This window comes from Callithrix jacchus, chromosome 14, assembly GCF_049354715.1.
Source record: "Callithrix jacchus isolate 240 chromosome 14, calJac240_pri, whole genome shotgun sequence".
In the NCBI taxonomy this organism is placed as follows: Eukaryota; Metazoa; Chordata; class Mammalia; order Primates; family Cebidae; genus Callithrix; species Callithrix jacchus.
This window is the reverse complement of record NC_133515.1, coordinates 48,744,312-48,750,040: the sequence shown is the minus strand read 5'-3', so window position 1 is coordinate 48,750,040 and position 5,729 is coordinate 48,744,312. Positions and strand designations below refer to the sequence as shown.

Sequence of the window (5,729 nt, the reverse complement as noted above, 5' to 3'; positions counted from 1 at the left end):
AAGACATTCAGGTAGTGTGGTCCTCCAGCATCCTGGGATCCATTCCTAAATGTGTCAGCTTTTCCCATCTCTTACCCTCTTGCTTCTAGTTGTTTTTTTTTTTGAGACGGAGTCTTACTCTGTCACCCAGGCTGGAGTGCAGTGGCACCATCTCGGTTCACTGCAACCTCTGTCCCCAGGTTCAAGTGATTCTTTTGCCTCAGCCTCCAGAGAATCTGGGATTACAGACGCCTGTCACCATGCCCGGCTAATTTTTTGTATTTTTAGTAGAGATGAGGTTTCACAACATTGACCAGGCTGATCTCAAACTCCTGTCCTCAGGTCATCTGCCCACTTTGGCCTCCCAAAGTGCTGGGAGTATAGGTGTCAGTCACCGTGCCCAGCCTATGTGTATGTTTTGAAGTGATTCAAGCATCTTTATTTGATGTGTACTATGACCTAGTCTAGGACAGCATGCCTGGGAGAATGCTTGAAACTCACCATTTCATCAACTTAATTTCCCATACTCTAGATGAAAATTCAGGCAATCTGATTCCAAAGCCTGTTATCTTCAGAACTACGTGATATGGTTTGGTTGTGTCCCCACCCCAAATCTCATCTTGAATTCCTACTGTTGTGGGAGGAACACAGTAAGAGGTAGTTGAATCACTGGGGCAGGTCTTTCCTGAGCTGTTCTTGTGATAGTGAATAAGTCTCTTGAGAGCCGATGATTATATAAAAACTGGAGTTTCCCTGCACAAACTCTCTTCTTATGTCTGCCACCATGTGAGACATGCCTTTCACCTTCTGCCATGATTGTGAGGCTTCCCCAGCCACATGGAGCTGTAAGTCCAAGAAACCTATTTCTTTCTTTCTTTTTTAAGAGACGGGGTCTCGCTATGTTGCCCAGGCTGGAGTGCAGTAGCTATTCACAGGTGAGATCCCACTACTGATCAGCATGGGAGTTTTGACCTGCTCCGTTTCTGACCTGGGCCAGTTCACCCCTCCTTAGGCAACCTGGTGGTCCCCTGCTCCCAGGAGGTCACCATATTGATGCCAAACTTAGTGCGGACACCGATCGGCATAGCACACTACAGCCCAGAATTCCTGGGCTCAAGCGATCCTCCCATCTCAGCCTCCCGAGTAGCTGGGACTGCAGGCATGTGCCACCACGTCCGGCCCAATAAACCTCTTGCTTTTGTAAATTACCCAGTCTCTTGTATGTCTTTATCAGCAGCATGAAAACAGACTAATACAGTAAATGCAGCAGAGTGCAGTGCTGCTGAAAAAACACTCAAAAATGTGGAAGTGACTTTGGAACTGGTTAGCAGGAAGAGGGTGGAACAGTTCAGAGGACTCAGAGGAAGATAGAAAAATGTGGGAAAATTTGGAACTCCCTAGAGACTTGTTGAATGGCTTTGAGCAAAGTGCTGATAATGATATGAACAATGAAATTTGGGTTGATGTGGTCTCAGATGGAGATGAATAACTGGAGTGATATGGTTTGGATGTGTCCCCATTCATATCTCAACTTGAATTCTATCTCCCAGAATTCTTAAATGTTGTTTTAGGGACCCAGGTGGAAATAATTGAATCATGGGGGCTGGTCTTTCCTGTGCTATTCTCATGATAGTGAAGAAGTCTCATGAGATCTGATGGGTTTATCAGGGGTTTCTGCTTTTGCTTTATCTTTATTTTCTCTTGCTGCTGTGATGTAAGAAGTTCCTTTCACCTCCCACCATGATTCAGAGGCTTCCCCAGTCATGTGGAACTGTAAGTCCAATTAAATCTTTTTTTTTTTTTTTTCTGAGATGAAATCTTGCTCTGTCACCCAGGCTGGAGTGCTGTGGCACAATCTCGGCTCACTGCAACCTCTGCCTCCCGGGTACAAGCAATTATCCTGCCTCAGCCTCCTGAGTAGCTGGGATTACAGGTGCACACCACTAAGTCCGGCTAATTTTTGTACTTTTAGTAGAGATGGGGTTTCACCATGTTAGCCAGGCTGGTCTCAAACTCCTGACCTCATGATCCACCCACCTTAGCCTCCCAAAGTACTTGGATTACAGGTGTGAGCCATTACAATTAAACCTTTTTTGTTCCCAGTTTCGGGTATGTCTTTATCAGCAGTGTAAAAACAAACTGATACAATAAATTGGTAACAGTAGAGTAGGGCATTGCTGAAAATATATCCAAAAATGTGGAGGTGACTTTGGAACTGGATAACAGGCAGAGGTTGGAACAGTTTGGAGGGCTCATAAGAAGACAGGAAAATGTGGGAAGGTTTGGAACCTCCTAGAGATTTGTTGAACGGCTTTGACAAAAATGCTGATAGTGACATAAACAATAAGGTCCAGGCTGAGGTGGTCTCAGATGGAGATGAGAGACTTGTTGGGAAGTGGGGCAAAGGTGATTCTTGTGATGTCGGGTGATGTTTTAGCAAAGAGACTGGCAGCATTTTACCCCTGCCCTAGAGATTTGTGGAAATTTGAACTTGAGAGAAATGATTTAGTGTATCTAGCAGAAGAAATTTCTAAGCAGCAAAGCATTCAAGAGGTGACTTGGGTGCTGTTAAAGGCATTCTATTTTAAAAGGGAACCAGACCATAAAAGTTTGGAAAATTTGCAGCCTGACAATGTAATAGAAAAGAGAATCCCAGCCAGGCACAGTGGCTCACACCTGTAATCCCAGAACTTTGGGAGGCTGAGGCAGGTGGATCACCTGAGGTTGGGAATTCAAGACCAGCCTGACTAACATGGAGAAACCCTGTCTCTACTAAAACCACAGAATTAGCCAGGCATGGTGGCCCATGCCTGTAATCCCAGCTGCTTGGGAGGCTGAGGCAGGAGCATTGCTTGAACCCAGCAGGCAGAGGTTGCAGTGAGCCAAATCAAGCCATTCCGCTCCAGCCTGCTCACCAAGAACAAAGAAACACCATCTCAAAAAAACAAAAAAAAAAAAGAAAAGAGAATCCCATTTTCTGAGGAGAAATTCAAGCTGGCTACAGAAATTTGCATAAGTAACAAGGTGCCAAATGTTAATCATTAAGACAATGGGGAAAATGTCTTCAGGGCCTGTCAGAGACCTTTGCAGCAGGCCCTCCCATCACAGGCCCAGAGGTTTAGGAGGTAAAAATGGTTTCATGGGCTGGGCCCAGAGTCCCCATGCTGTGTGCAGTCTAGGGACTTGGTGCCCAGCATCCCAGCCACTCCAGCTGTGACTAAAAGGTGCCAAGGTCCAGCTCAGGCTGTTGCTTCAGAGGGTGGAAGCCCCAAGCCTTGGGAGCTTCCATGAGGTGTTGAGGCCATGGGTACACAGAAGTCAAGAATTGAGATTTGGGAAGCTCCATCTAGATCTCAGAGGATGTATGGAGACATCTGGATGCCCACAGAGAAGTTTGCTTCATGGGTGGGCTTCTCATGGAGAACCTCTGCTAGGGCAGTGCAGAAGGGAAATGTGGGGTTGGAGCCCCCACACAGAGTCCCTACGGGGCACTGCTTAGTGGAGTTGTGAGAAGAAGGTCACCATTCTCCAGACCCCAGAATGGTAGATCCACTGACAGCTTGCATGGTGAGCAAGAAAAGGAAAGGTCCCTTTTTTTTTTATTTTTTCTCTACCCTAGGCTTGTCAGTCAAGGAAAGGTCACTTTCTATAGAACCAGGTAGGAAGATGAGTGTTAAGACCATAAAAGTAATCACAAGGAACTTGGGGAAAACAAGACATTCTTTTTTTTTTTCTTTTTTGAGAGAGCCTCACTGTGTCCCCCAGGCTGGAGTGAAGTTGCACCATCTCGGCTCACTGCAACCTCCACCTGCCAGGTTCAAGCAATTCTCCTGCCTCAGCCTCCCAAGTAGCTGGGACTACAGACACGAGCCACCATGCCCAGCTAATATTTGTATTTTTAGTAGAGATGGAGTTTCGGCATGCTGGCCAGGTTTGTCTCGAACTCCTGACCTTGTGATCCACCTGCCTCAGCCTCCCAAAGTGCTAGGATTACAGGAGTGAACCACCATGCATGGCCAAAAAACAAGATGTTCTAAGTGAAGTACTAGAATGAGATACAGCATATACTGAATGGATCGATCAGAGTTTTTGTTAAAAGTAGTTTGCTGAAAATTCTACAAATAATTATGAACTCAGAAACAATTAACACATTTAGCAATTAGATTGTAGTTTCTAAATACAGTTTATTTATATATTTATTTTTGTCTCAGTGCAAGTTTAATACAAACTGCAAAAGATCAGTGGGTTGATGCCCTCGACTGATACATCATACAAATTAGTGGCCTGCCCACAACACAACTCAGGCCATTCCTGTCATAGGAAGAAAGGCTGGTCTCTCCATTCCCTGTAGGAAAGGCCTGCCTTTTAACACACCACAAATCAGCTGGATCTGAAGTCTGGTGTTTTACTCATGGGGAAAAAAAAAACAGTAAAGAGGTTTTGTTCTCATGGCTGTCCACTGCAAGCCTGGCATTAAAACAGCCCAGCACTCTTCTGATTGGAGAAATATTCTTTGCTCTTTTGGACATCAGGCTTGATGGCATCACTGCCAGGTTTCCAGCCAGCTGGGCACACCTCCCCATGTTTGTCAGTGAACTGGAAGGCCTGAACTAGTCTCAAAGTCTCATCCACAGAATGGCCAACAGGGAGGTCATTCACAGCGATCTGCCAAAGAATACCCTTATCATCAATGATAGAGGCCGCTGAATGAGACGCCTTCATCAGCCTTTAACACCCCATAATCCTGAGCAATGATGCACTTTGGGTCTGACGCCAAAGGAATGTTCATGGGTCCCAGTCCCCCTTGTCTCTTAGGTATGTTGATCCATGCCAGGTGATAGAAGTGAGAATCCACAGAAGCACCCATCACTCGGCAGTTGAGTTTCTTAAATTCTTCTGCCCTATCACTGAAAGCAATGATCTCCGTGGGGCACACAAAGGTAAAGTCAAGAGGGTAAAAGAAGAATACAACATATTTTCCTTTGTAGTCAGACAGTCTGATATCTTTAAATTGACCATCTGGCATAATGGCTATGGCTTTGAAGTTGAGGGCAGGGTGCCCAATTTTAGCATTTCCTGAAGACATCTTCCTATCAGCTTGCTGGCTATGCTGGTCTCCAATGCCTGGTCTCCAGCCGCCCCTATTTATTTATTTTTGAGACAGACTCTCGCTCTGTTGCCCAGGAAGGAGTGCAGTGTCATGATCTTGGCTCTCGGCAACCTCCACCTCCCAGGTTCAAGTGATTCTTCTGCCTCAGCCTCCCAAGTAGTTGGGACTACAGGCGAGTCCCACCATGCCTGGCTAATTTGTGTGTGTGTGTGTGTGTGTGTGTGTGTGTGTGTGTGTGTGTTTAGTAAAGACAGGGTTTCACCATATCAGCCAGGCTGATCTCAAACTCCTGACCTCATGATCTGCCTGCCTCAGCCTCCCAGAGTGCTGGGATTATAGGCATGAGCCACTGCACCCAGCCCACAGTTTCTTAGTAAAAGGAGCCAAAGCTTCTTGGAGAAATGGATAACTGCAAGTCTGAAACAGGAAATATGCCAAATGAACTCTGGACCATCTTATTCTACTAGAAAGCAAGGAAGCCTGTCAACATGACTCAGAGAAATTGAAGACATTCTCAACAGCCAGAGTTGGAATATTTTAAGCATCAGTAAGAATAATAGCTGTAATTAATGAAAACACATTAAATAGGTGTAAATATTAAGTCCAAAATTCTACTTTAAAAATCTCATTGGTCATTTTT

General features: G+C 45.4%; 1 pseudogene; it reads right to left on the bottom strand.

The window, feature by feature from the left end:
• Positions 1 to 4,341: 4,341 nt before the first annotated feature.
• On the bottom strand, positions 4,342 to 5,077 carry LOC144579283 (peroxiredoxin-1 pseudogene; annotated as a pseudogene).
• Positions 5,078 to 5,729: the final 652 nt, after the last annotated feature.